Genomic DNA, 13,375 nt, shown 5'->3' on the forward strand with positions numbered 1-13,375 from the left:
GAAGGGGCAGGACACTTTATAGCTACCTGCCCTATTAGGAAACCCCTGTCTCTAGTGGTTACCAGTACTATGGTGAGTCAGACTGGGAGTTCCCTAATTCCCATCACCCGCACACCCCTTTTTGCTCTTGTGCTGTGGAGAGACCAATCTAAGTCTCTCTGAGTGGTCATTGACTCTGGGGCTGATGAAAATCTTAAGGATGCCACGATAGCTGTGGAGCTTGGTATTCCCATTCAGCCTGTCTCTATGCCCATGGATGCTCGGACACTGGACGGCCGCTCTATAGGGGAAGTCACCCATAGTACTGTGCCCGTTCAATTACGGGTTTTTGGTAACCACAGTGAGACAATACAGTTCCTCCTCATTACTTCTCCCCATGTTGCTGTGGTTTAGGAATTTTCCTGGTTTCAAAAGCACAATCCGATGATTGCTTGGACTACACACTCCATCCTGGGATGGAGCCCATTTTGCCATTCCCACTGCCTTCAAGCCGCACAGTCTTCCTCATGTCATCTTCCTCAGGATGTTGGCAAGACTGGATGTCACTGCTACCCCACAGAATTCCATTACCTTCTGGAAGTGCTCAGTATGGCACGTGCTACTTCCCTTCACCGCACCGTCCTTATGATTCTCCCAGGCGCTACACCACCTCGGTTGTATTCTCTGTCTGGACCAAAGCTATGGAGTATATAGAGGAGTCTCTGGACACTGGGGCCGTCCGTCTGCATCTCCTGCCAGCGCAGGGTTTTTCTTTGTGGAGAAGGACAAGACCCTGCAATGCCTACCACCTAGTTCGGCTACGTGAGGGGGATGAGTGGAAGACAGCCTTCAACACAGCCAGTGGACATTATGAGTACCAGGTCATGCCATTTCAACTCACCAACGCCCCCGCTGTTTTCCAGGCTTTGGTCAATTATGTGCTTCAGGACATGCTAAACCGGTTTGTTTTTGTACCTTGACGACATCCTGTTTTTTCCCCAATCTGCACAAGAACATGTTTAAGTCCAACAGGTTCTTCAGCGCCTCCTGGAGAACCGACTATTTATGAAAGCTGAGAAGTGTGAGTTCCACTGCTCTACTATCACCTTTCTGGGATATGTCATTGCTGAGGGCAATGTTCAGATAGATCCTGGAAAGGTGAAAACAGTGGAGGATTGGCCTCAAGCAACGTCCAGGGTGCAGTTGCAATGGTTTCTTGGTTTTGGAAACTTCTACCGCTGTTTCATTCGGGAGTACAGCACCCTGGCGGCCCCCCTCTTGGCACTCACCTCTCCCAAGGTACCGTTCAAATGGTCTCCAGCTGTCGACAAAACCTTTGTGGACCTGAAGCATCAGTTCACAACAGCACCCATCCTCATCCATCCGGACCCCTTGTGTCCGGATGCTCAGGATGTTGGACTGGGGGCCATCCTGTCCCAGCGATCTGCCCAGGACCAGAAGCTACATCCCTGTGCCTTCCTGTCCCATCGTCTCAATCCTACTGAAAGGAACTACGATGTTGGTATCTCAAAACTCCTGGTGGTGAAGATGGCGTTGGAAGAGTGGAGGCACTGGCTGGAAGGAGCAGAACAGCCATTCCTTTGCTGGACTGACCATAAAACCTGGAATATTTCTGTACAGCCAATTGCCTCAACTTCAGGGTCAAAGAATGTGAAGCCAGATGCCCTCTCCCGCCTATACAGTTCCTCTGCCACACCCTCGACCTCTGAAACCATTGTCCCTACCTCATGCCTTGCTGCCACTGTGGATTGGGGTATTGAGAACCTGGTCTGCGAGGCACAACGCTCCCAGCCTGGACCTGAAGGGAGCCCAGCTAACCGGCTGTTTGTCCCTAATCCAGTCCGGTCCCGGGTCCTGGGATAGGCTCATTCCTCCAGGCCGACCTGTCATCCAGGGTCCCGTCTTACACTAGCCTTCCTTAGGCAACGTTTCTGGTGGCCCACAATGGTCGCTGACATCTCTGCATTCGTCACCGCACGCACTGTGTGTGCTCAAAACAAGGCTCCAAGCTCTTTCTGGCCTCCTGCAGCCACTACCGGTTCCTCATCGTCCCTGGTCTCATATCTCTGGACTTCGTCACTGGGCTCCCTCCGTCTGATGGCAACACTGTCATTCTGACGGTAGTTGACCGGTTCACCAAGGCCACCCATTTCATCCCTCTCCCCAAACTACCTTCTGCCAAGGAGACGGCCCAGCTTATGCTGCATCATGTCTTCCAGATCCATGGACTCCCGGTACACATGGTCTCCGATCAGGGTTCTAGTCTCAGTTCTGGAAGGCATTCTGCACACTTATTGGGTCGTCGGCCAACCTGTCATCCGGATTCCATCCCCAAACTAACCTCTCTAGGGTATGTGGGACGAAATCGTCCCACCTACTCAACAGCCAGTGGAATCCCGTGGCGCATTATTCAAATACCTTAGAAATGCTATTACTTCAATTTCTCCAACATATGACTATTTTACACCATTTTAAAGACAAGACTCTCGTTAATCTAACCACACTGTCCAATTTCAAAAAGGCTTTACAACGAAAACAAAACATTAGATTATGTCAGCAGAGTACCCAGCCAGAAATAATCAGACACCCATTTTTCAAGCTAGCATATAATGTCACATAAACCCAAACCACAGCTAAATGCAGCACTAACCTTTGATGATCTTCATCAAATGATACTCCTAGGACATTATGTTATACAATATATGCATGTTTTGTTCAATCAAGTTCATATTTATATAAAAAAACAGCTTTTTACATTAGCATGTGACGTTCAGAACTAGCATACCCACTGCAAACTTCCGGTGAATTTACTAAATTACTCACGATAAACGTTCACAAAAAACATAACAATTATTTTAAGAATTATAGATACAGAACTCCTTTATGCAATCGCTATGTCCGATTTTAAAATAGCTTTTCGGCAAAAGCACATTTTGCAATATTCTGAGTAGATAGCCCAGCCATCACAGGCTAGCTATTTTGAACCCCACCAAGTTTGGGCCTCACCAAACTCCGATTTACTATTAGAAAATTTTGATTACCTATGCTGCTCTTCATCAGAATGCACTCCCAGGACTTCTACTTCAATAACAAATGTTGGTTTGGTTCAAAATAATCCATAGCTATGTTCAAATATCCTCTGTTTTGTTTGTGCGTTAAAGACACTATCTGAAGGGTGACGAAGGGTGACGCGCCCGACGCGTTTCGTGACAAAAAAATTCTAAATATTCCATTACCGTACTTCGAAGCATGTCAACCGCTGTTTAAAATCAATTATTATGCGATTTTTCTCGTAAAAAAGCGACAATATTCCGACCGGGAAACCCTGTTTTCGTTCAAAGACGAGAAAATAAGAACATGGTGTCGCCTCGTGCACGCGCCACCAGTCTCATTGTTCTCTGATCGACCACTATCCAAATGCGCTACTGTTTTTCAGCCAGGGGCTCCAAAGGCATCAGTCAGCGTTTTGCCGCCTTCTGAGAGCCTATGGGAGCCGTATGAAGTGTCACGTTACAGCAGAGATCCTCAGTTTTCAATAAAGAGAGTGTAGAAGCCCAAGAAATGGTCAGAGAGGGCACTTCCTGTAAGGAATCTTCTCAGGCTTTTGCCTGCCATATGAGTTCTGTTATACTCACAGACACCATTCAAACCATTTTAGAAACTTTAGGGTGTTTTCTATCCAACGCCAATAATTATATGCATATTCTAGTTTCTGGGCAGTAGTAATAACCAGATTAAATCAGGTACGTTTTTTATCCGGCCGTGCAAATACTGCCCCCTATCCCCAACAGGCTAACGGTCAGTCAGAGCGAGCCAACCAAGCCCTGGAGAACACCTTAAGGTGCCTGGTCTCAAGCAACCCCACTACCTGGACCATCAACTGGTCTGGGTGGAGTATGCCTGGAACACTCTTCCCAGTTCTGCCACGGGACTCTCCCCTTTCAAGTGCTCCATGGGGTATCAGCCTCCACTCTTCCCTGAACAAGAGCAGGAGGTCAGCATACCCTTGGCCAAGATGTTTGTCCGCCGCTGTCGACGTACCTGGAGAAGAGCCAGGACGGCTATTCTCAAGACCAACTCCAGTTATCGTCGACAAGCGGACCGTCGCCAGACCCCAGCTCCCCGTTACCGCATTGGGCAGAGGGTATGGCTGTCCACACGGAACCTGCCCCTTCGGGTAGAGTCCCGCAAACTGTCCCCTCGTTTCATTGGTCCTTTTCCCATCTCCAGAGTCCTGAGTTCCACTGCTGTCCATCTTGTGTTACCCCGTACCCTCCGTATTCACCCTAACTTCCATGTGTCTAAGGTTAAGCCATTGACTCACTGTTCTTTGTCTTCTGTCCCTGGGCCCCCCCCCCCATCATTGATGGCCACCCGGCCTACACAGTAAAACGTCTCCTGGGTGTTCGACCACGGGGCAGGGATTTCCAGTACATGGTTGACTGGGAGGGTTACGGCCCATAGGAGAGGTGCTGGGATCCCGCTAGTGACATCCTGGATCCAGCCCTCATCACTGACTTCCACCGCCGACACCACAGTCAACCAGGTATGCGCCCAGGTAGGACGCCAGCTGGCGTACTGTCACACCCTGATCAGTTTCACCTGTCCTTGTTATTGTCTCCACCCCCTCCAGGTGTCGCTTGTTTTCCCAGTGTATTTATCCCTGAGTTTCCTGACTCTCTTTGCCAGTTCGTCTTGTATGTTTCCAAGTCAACCAGCGTTTTCACCGTTTTCCTGCTTTCTCCTTTTCTAGTCCTCCCGGCTTTGACCATTGCCTGTTTCTGGACTTTGGTCAGGCAGGCAGGTACATTCTGCCTGCCTTGACCATGAGCCTGTCTGCCACTCTGTACCTCCTGGACTCTGATCTGGTTTTGACCTTTTGCCTGTCCATGACCATTCTCTTGCCTACCCCTTCGGATCGATAAACCTTGTATGACTCCAACAATCTGCTTCCTTTGTCTGCATTTGGGTCTAGCCTTGATATAAAGTTTTTCTTTTTCATTTGTAGGTCATGTTTTTATGTATTGTGATCGTTGTTTCTACTTTTTGAAGTATTGATTATTTTCTTCCTACATTATGTGCATTGAGTGTGGGAAATGCACTCTACAAATTTAATATTATCATTATAATAACCCAGGTGTAATAATGGAGTAGTAGCTTTTAAATATAGTGCCCAGCTAAATGGCACAATGCCCAAAAGTGATCAATACAATAGTTGATCTGAAAACAAATGGTTTAGTGCTACTTTTTTCAAACTAGTAACATGTATCACTTCTGAACTTGTACAAGCTCCCTCAGATAGATGGCTGACTCAACTTGTCTAATTGTTCAAATCAGAGCCGCCTTTACTAATGTGGAATGTTGTTATACTTGCTATGCAAAGAACATTTTTGTTTGATTAGGGTGTGACAGTTTAAGTTTGAAAGGCTTATATTACCCAACCTATTCAGAGAGTGAAGGGAAAGAATACCATTGTTGTAATATGAAATTTCACATTTAACAAAACCTGAGATGACAGTCTCGGGTTTTTCAAACCTTGGAGCATCTTATGCAATTGCCTGACTACCCATCTACATCACTCCGGCCAATTCATCTACTCTGAGTCATCTCCCTAATGATTTCTATAACGCAAACACATTCATTATGATTAATTGCTATTTATTTCTGAAAGTTGTAATGGAACCAAAAGTAAGACATGTAGCCACAGATTCTCATCAAATTTTGTCTAAATTGTTTGCCTTCAAATAAAATGATTGTTATTATGTAATATTTGTTGGCACTAACCATTCAAATATATTGAGAAAGCTATTATATCTAGCTTCATATTGAACAATATTTGATCTTAACACTTGTGATGTTGATGTCTAATTTAATTCTTGACATATTTTTGTCAGTAAATGAGGACATCATCTGAACAGCCATGCACGTCAATCCAGAGTTACTTCAAGAATTTTAGGCAGCTTAAAAATAATCAATGACTCTCAATCTGTTTTTGAACACTGGTTTCCATTGCTTTGTTTAATACACAGAGATAACAACCCTTAGGCATTCATGATGTAAAACAGTGTAATTGTACCTCTCACAGAGAAAATATTCCCCTATGAAGAGAAACACATCACTTGTGTTTGAAAATGTCACAAATCGTTTTGGATTGATAGCTGTTTACAGATTGGATGTCTTTAATATGTCTCAGAGAAAGAAACAAGGTCATGACATTTAAAGCCAACAATCTCACAAACTCCCTGCTTTTTTCAACGTTTGTCCAAAATGGTTTTTTTTTATAAATACTCACATCAATCCAGAATTACTAAAGGCATTTTAACCATTTTATAATGATGAGGCGGTGAGTCAGAAGCATGTGCACTGTTTTAATAAAACAACAAATCCAAGAACACAACATTTACATAAGGCAGTAAGTACGCTGATACACAAGAACAATACCAACTGGTGAGTGTACATGGCAGAGTGACATATAAAGGGGAGGAAATGATGAGGTGTGAATCATAATGATTAACAGGTGAGCGTAATGATGAATCCCAGGACTGGTGGTTAGTATTCTGGAGATGTTGTACGCCGGAGTGGAGGAGAAGGAGCAGACGTGACACATCTTAAATATACTGAACAAAAATATAAACGCAACATCTAAAGTGTTGGTTCCATGTTTCATGAGCTGAAATAAACGAGAACAAAAAGCTTATCTCTCAAATTTTGCGCACAAATTTGTCTACATCCCTGTTAGTATTTGTCCTTTGCCAAGATAATGCATCCACCTGACAGGTGTGGCATGTCAAGGAGCTGATTAAACAGCATGATCATTTCACAGGTAAACCTTGTGGGGAAAAAAAGGCCACTCTAAAATGTGCATTTTTGTCACAGAACACAATGCCACAGATATCTCACGTTTTGAGGGAGCGTGAAATTTGAATGCTGACTGCAGGAATATCCCCCAGAGCTGTTGCCAGAGAATTTAATGTTCATTTCTCTACCATAAGCGGCCTGTAACATTGTTTTAATGAATTTGTCAGTACGTCCAACTGGCCTCAAAACCGCAGACCATGTGTAACCACGGCAGCCCAGAACCTCCAAGTCTGACTGCGGGATCGTCTGAGACCAGCCATTCGGACAGCTGATGAAACAGGGGTATTTCTGTCTGTAATAAAGCCGTATTTTGGGCTTTTCTGACTGGCTGGACCTGGCTCCATAGTTGGTGGGCCTATACCCTCCCCACCCTACCCATTGATGCTCCCCTGCCCAGCAATTGGTGGGCCGAATGAATTTATTTCAATTGACTGATTTCCTTATATGAGCTGTATGAAATGTAACTCAGTAAAATCATTGAAATTGTTGCATTTATTTTTGTTCAATATTTATTCTTTGAGTCATTAATCTATTTTTTAACACTGGTTCCCATTGATTTGTTTAATACCCCGAGATAGCAACACTTAGGCATTAATGTTGTAAAACAGTGTAATTGTACCTTTCACAGAGAAAATATTCCCTTCTGAAGAGAAACACATCACTTGAATTGAAAATATCACCATGTGTGAAAGAATACATTGTTGAGTCCAATCCAAAAAGTTTAGTTAAAATTTAATTTGTGGAATTTCTTTCATTCCTAATGACTTTGAGCCAATAAGTTCTGTTGTGACAAAGTAGGGGTGCTATAAGGAAGACAGCCCTATTTGGTAAAAGACCAAGTCCATATTATTGCAAGAACAGCTCAAATAAGCAAAAAGAAATGACAGTCCACCATTACTTTAAGACATGAAGTTCAGTGAATGCGGAAAATGTCAAATCATTTTTAAAGTTTCTTCTAGTGCAGTCGCAAAAACCATCATGCACTATGATGAAACTGGCTCTCATGATGACCGCCACAGAAAAGGAAGACCAAGAGTTACCTCTGCTGCAGAGGATAAGTTCATTAGAGTTAACTGTACCTCAAATTGCAGCCTAAATAACTGCTTCAAAGAGTTCAAGTAACAGACACATCTCAACATCAACTGTTCAGAGGAGACTGCGTGAATCAGGCCTTCATGGTCGAATTCCTGCAAAGAAACCATTACTAAAGGACACCAATAATAAGAAGAGAATTGCTTGGGCCAAGAAACAAGAACAATGGACATTAGAGAGGTGGAAATCTGTCTTTTGGTCTGATGTGTCCAAATTTGCGACTTTTTGGTTACAACCGCAGTGTCTTTGTGAGACGCAGAGAAGGTGAACGGATGATCTCCGCATGTGTGGTTCCCACTGTGAAGCATGGAGGAGGAGGTGTGATGGTGCTGCTTTCCTGGTGACACTGTCAATGATTTACTTAGAATTCAAGGCACACTTAACTAGCATGTTTACTACTGCATTCTATCTGGATTGTGCTTAGTGGGACTTTCATTTGTTTTCAACAGGACAATGACTCAACACACCTCCAGGCTTTGTAAGGGCTATTTGACCAAGGAGAGTGATGGAGTGCTGCATCAGATGACCTGGCCTCCACAATCACCCAACCTCAACCCAATTGAGAAGGTTTGGTATGAATTGGACTGCAGAGTGAAGGAAAAGCAGCCAACAAATGCTCAGCATATGTGGGAACTCCTTCAATACTATTGGAAAAGCATTCCTCATGAAGCTGGCTGAGAGTGATGAGAGTGTGCAAAGCTGTCTTCTTGGCAAACGGTGGCGACTTTGAAGAACTTCCAATATAAAACACATTTTGATTTGTTTAACACTTTGGTTACCACATGATTCCATATGTATTATTAAATGCGTTTGATGTCTTTGTTATTATTCTACAATGTAGAAAATAGTAAAAATAAAGAAAAACACTTGAATGAGTAGGCGTGTCTGAACTTTTAACTGGTACTGTATATACATATATATTTTATATATAAATGCACAGTTTAACTCAGAAGTTTACATACACCTTAGCCAAATACATTTAAACTCAGTTTTTCAATTCATGACATTTAATCCTAGTAAAAATTCCCTGTCTTAGGTCAGTTTGTCACGATTGTGTGGAGAGACGGACCAAGGCGCAGCGTGTTCTGAGTTCCACATAATTTATTACTGAAACTTATCAACAACAAAAAGGAATAAACAACGAACCGTGACGACAGAGGTGTTACATGAACTAACTCAAAACAAGATCCCACAAAAACCAGTGGGGAAATGGCTGCCTAAATATGATCCCCAATCCGAGACAACGATAAACAGCTGCCTCTGATTGGGAACCATACCAGGCCAACATAGACATAAAACAACCTAGATAACCCACCCTATAGTCACACCCTCACCTAACCAACATAGAGAATAAAAGGCTCTCTATGGTCAGGGCGTGACAGTACCCCCCCAAAGGTGCGGACTCCGGCCGCAAAACCTGACTCTATAGGGGAGGGTCCGGGTGGGCATCTAGTGTCGGTGGCGGCTCCGGTGCGGGGCAAAGTACCCACTCTGCTCATGGATCCGCCAGCATTGGTGGCGGCTCTGGTGCAGGATTCTGGCCCCGCCCAGACCACGGGTCCGGCCACGGAGCCGGGTAGAACACCGTGCCCGGACTGGGCCTCGGCGCAGAGGAAGGCTCTGGCCATGGAGCTGAGTTGGCCGCAGTGCCTGGACTGAGCACTGGTGCAAACGAAGGTTCCGGCCTTAGAGCGGGACTGGGCACCGTGCCTGGACTGGGCACCAGCGCAGAGGAAGGCTCCGGCCATGGAGCTGGACTGGGCACCATGCCTGGACTGGGCTCTGGCGCAAACGAAGACTCCTGCCATGGAGCAGGACTGGGTGCTGTGCCTTGACTGGGCACCTGCTCAGAGGAAGGCTCCGGCCTGGGAGCTGGACTGGACACCGTGCCTGGACTGGGCATCGGCGCAGAGGGAGGCTCCTGCCCTGGAGTGGGGCTGTACGCCTTGCCTGGAAGCTCCGGACCATTGACCCCCGTTGGAAGCTCCGGAACGTTGACCATCGCAGGAGGTTCCGGACTGTGGACCGTCGCAGGAGGTTCCGGACTGTGGATTGTCGCAGGAGGTTCCGGACTGTGGACCGTCGCAGGGGGTTCCGGACTGTGGACCGTCGCAGGGGGTTCCGGACTGTGGACCGTCGCAGGGGGTTCCGGACTGTGGACCGTCGCAGGGGGTTCTGGACTGTGGACCATCGTAGGAGGTTCCGGACTGTGGACCGTCGCAGGAGGTTCCAGATTGTTGACCGTTGCAGGAGGTTCCGGACTGTTGACCGTCGCGGAAGGTTCCGGACTGTTGACCGTCGTGGAAGGTTCCGGACTGTGAACCGTCGCCAGAAGCTCTGGACTGCGAACCATCGCCGGAGGCTCTGGACTGGTGACACGCACTTCAGGGCGAGTGCGAGGAGCAGGCACAGGACGTACCGGACTGGGGAGGCGCACTGGGGGCATGATGCGTGGGGCCGGTACAGGTTGCACCGGACTGGTGACACGCTCTTCAGGGCGAGTGCGAGGAGCTGGCACAGAGCGTACTGGTCTGTGGAGGCGCACTGGAGACCTGGTGTGCAGAACCGGCACAAATTGTACCGTAACAATGACACACTTCGCACGGCGAGTGCGGTGAGCTGGCGCAGGATGTACTGGGCTGTGGAGACGCAATGGAGACCTGGTGCGTAGAACCGGCACAAATTGTACCAGAACAGTGACACACACCTCAGGGCGAGTGCGTGGAAGAGACACAGGACGTACCGAACTGAGGAGGCGCACTGGAGGCCAGATGCATGAAACCGGTGCAGATGACACCGGACTGGTGTCACGCTCCTCAACATGCCCACGCTGCAGCTCTCTCATCGCCACCACCTCTCTCCGGAATCTTTCATCGAGTTCCTCCTTCGACTCCCTGATGGTCTCTGGCTCATTCCTCGGCTCCGCCGACCACCCCGCGTGCCCCCCCCCAAAAAATGTTGGGCTGTCTTTCGGGCTGTCTTTGTGGCCACGAACACCGGCGTCGTCGCTGTCCTCCCTTCTCTCCTTGCGTCTGCTTCAACAGCAGGCTTTTGTATCTTGCCAAGATTTCCTCCCAAGTCCAGGATATTCTCTCCTCGATCTCCTCGTAAGTCCAGGAGGCCATCTACTCCTGGGCACGCTGCTTGGTCCTGTTGTGGGGGGATCTTCTGTCATGATTGTGTGGAGAGATGGACCAAGGCGCAGCGTGTTCTGAGTTCCACATAATTTATTACTGAAACTTATCAACAACAAAAAGAAACAAACAACGAACCGTGACGACAGAGGTGCAACATGCACTAACTCAAAACACGATCCCACAAAAACCAGTGGGGAAATGGCTGCCTAAATATGATCCCCAATCAGAGACAACGATAAACAGCTGTCTCTGATTGGGAACCATACCAGGCCAACATTGACATAAAACAACCTAGATAACCCACCCTAGTCACACCCTGACCTAACCAACATAGAGAATAAAAGGCTCTCTATGGTCAGGGCGTGAGAGTAACTCTGGTGCGGACTCTGGAAGCAAAACCTGACTCTATAGGGGAGGGTCCGGGTGGGCATCTAGCGTCGTGGCGGCTCCGGTGCGGGGCAAAGTACCCACTCAGCTCGTGGATCCGCCAGCATTGGTGGCGGCTCTGGTGCGGGATTTTGGCCCCGCCCAGACCACGGGTCCGGCCACGGAGCCGGGTAGAACGCCGTGCTCGGACTGGGCCTCGGCGCTGAAGGCGGCTCCGGCCATGGAGCTGAGTTGGCCGCCGTGCCTGGACTGGGCACCGGCGCAGAGGAAGGTTCCGGCCTTGGAGCGGGACTGGGCACCGTGCCTGGACTGGGCACCGGCGCAGAGGAAGGCTCCGGCCACGGAGCTGGACTGGGCACCGTGCCTGGACTGGGCACTGGTCAAAACGAAGACTCCTGCCATGGAGCAGGACTGGGCGCCGTAGAGGACTGGGCGCCAGTAGATAACCCACCCTAGTCACACCTTGACCTAACCAACATAGAGAATAAAAGGCTCTCTATGGTCAGGGCGTGAAACAGTTAGGATCACCACTTTATTTTAAGAATGTGAAATGTCTGAATAATAGTAGAGAGAATGATTTAATTTTCAGCTTTTATTTCTTTGATCACATTCCCAGTGGTTCAGAAGTTTACATATACTAATTGAGTGTTCGGTAGCATTGCCTTTAAAATGTTTAACTTGGGTCAAACGTTATATATATATGTATATATACACAGTATTGTAATTCACTTTGGACACATTTTGACGGGTACTGTATATATATATATATTATACATATACACACATTACCGTGAAATGCTTACTTACAAGCCCTTAAACAACAATGCAGTTCTAGAAATAGAGTTTTGAAAATATTTACTAAATTAACTAAAGTAAAACAAACTAAAAAGTAACACAATAAAATTACATAACAATAACAAGGCTATATACAGGGGACACCGGTACCGAGTCAATGTGCAGGAGTACAGGTTGGTTGAGGTAATGTGTAGATGTAGGTAGGGTAAAATGACTATGCATAAATAACAAACAGCGAGAAGCAGCAGTGTAAAAAAAGGGGGGGTGAGGGTCAATGTAAATAGTCCGGGTGGCCATTTGATTAATTGTTCGGCAGTCATATAGCTCGGGGGTAGAAGCTGTTAAGGAACCTTTTGGACCTAGACTTGGTGCTCCGGTACCGCTTGCCGTGCGGTAGCAGAGAGAACAGTCTATGACTTGGGTGACTGGAGTCTTTGACATTTTTTGGGGCCCTCCTCTGACACCGCCTAGTATATAGGTCCTGGATGGCAGGAAGCTTGGTCCCAGTGATGTATTGTGCCGTACGCACTAGTCTCTGTCGCGCCTTACGGTCGGATGTCGAGCACTTGCCATACCAGGCGGTGATGCAACCAGTGAGGATGCTCTCGATAGTGCAGCTGTAGAACTTTTTGAGGATCTGGGGACACATGCAAAATCTTTTCAGTCTCCTGATGGGGAAAAGGTGTCGTCGTGCCCTCTTCACGACTGTCTTGGTGTGTTTTGGACAATGATAGTTTGTTGGTGATGTGGACAGGAAGAATATGAAACTCTCGACCCGCTCCCCTACAGCCTTGTCAATGTTAATGGAGGCCTGTCCATCCCTCCCTTTCCTGTAGTCCACGATCATCTCATTTGTCTTGCCCACATTGAGGGAGAGGTTGTAGTCCTGGCACCACACTGCCAGGTCTCTGACCTCCCTATTGTCTGTCTCATCGTTGTCGGTGACCAGGCCTACCACTGTTGTGTCGTCAGCAAACTTAATGATTGTGTTGATGAGCTTTGTGTGAACTATGGTCTTGGACACTGAGCTGTAGTCATTGAACAGCATTCTCACATAGGTGTTCCTTTTGTCTAGTTGGGAAAGGTCAGTGTGGAGTGTGATTGAG

Source organism: Salmo salar, chromosome 27, assembly GCF_965601325.2.
Source record: "Salmo salar chromosome 27, fSalSal1, whole genome shotgun sequence".
Lineage (NCBI taxonomy): Eukaryota > Metazoa > Chordata > Actinopteri > Salmoniformes > Salmonidae > Salmo > Salmo salar.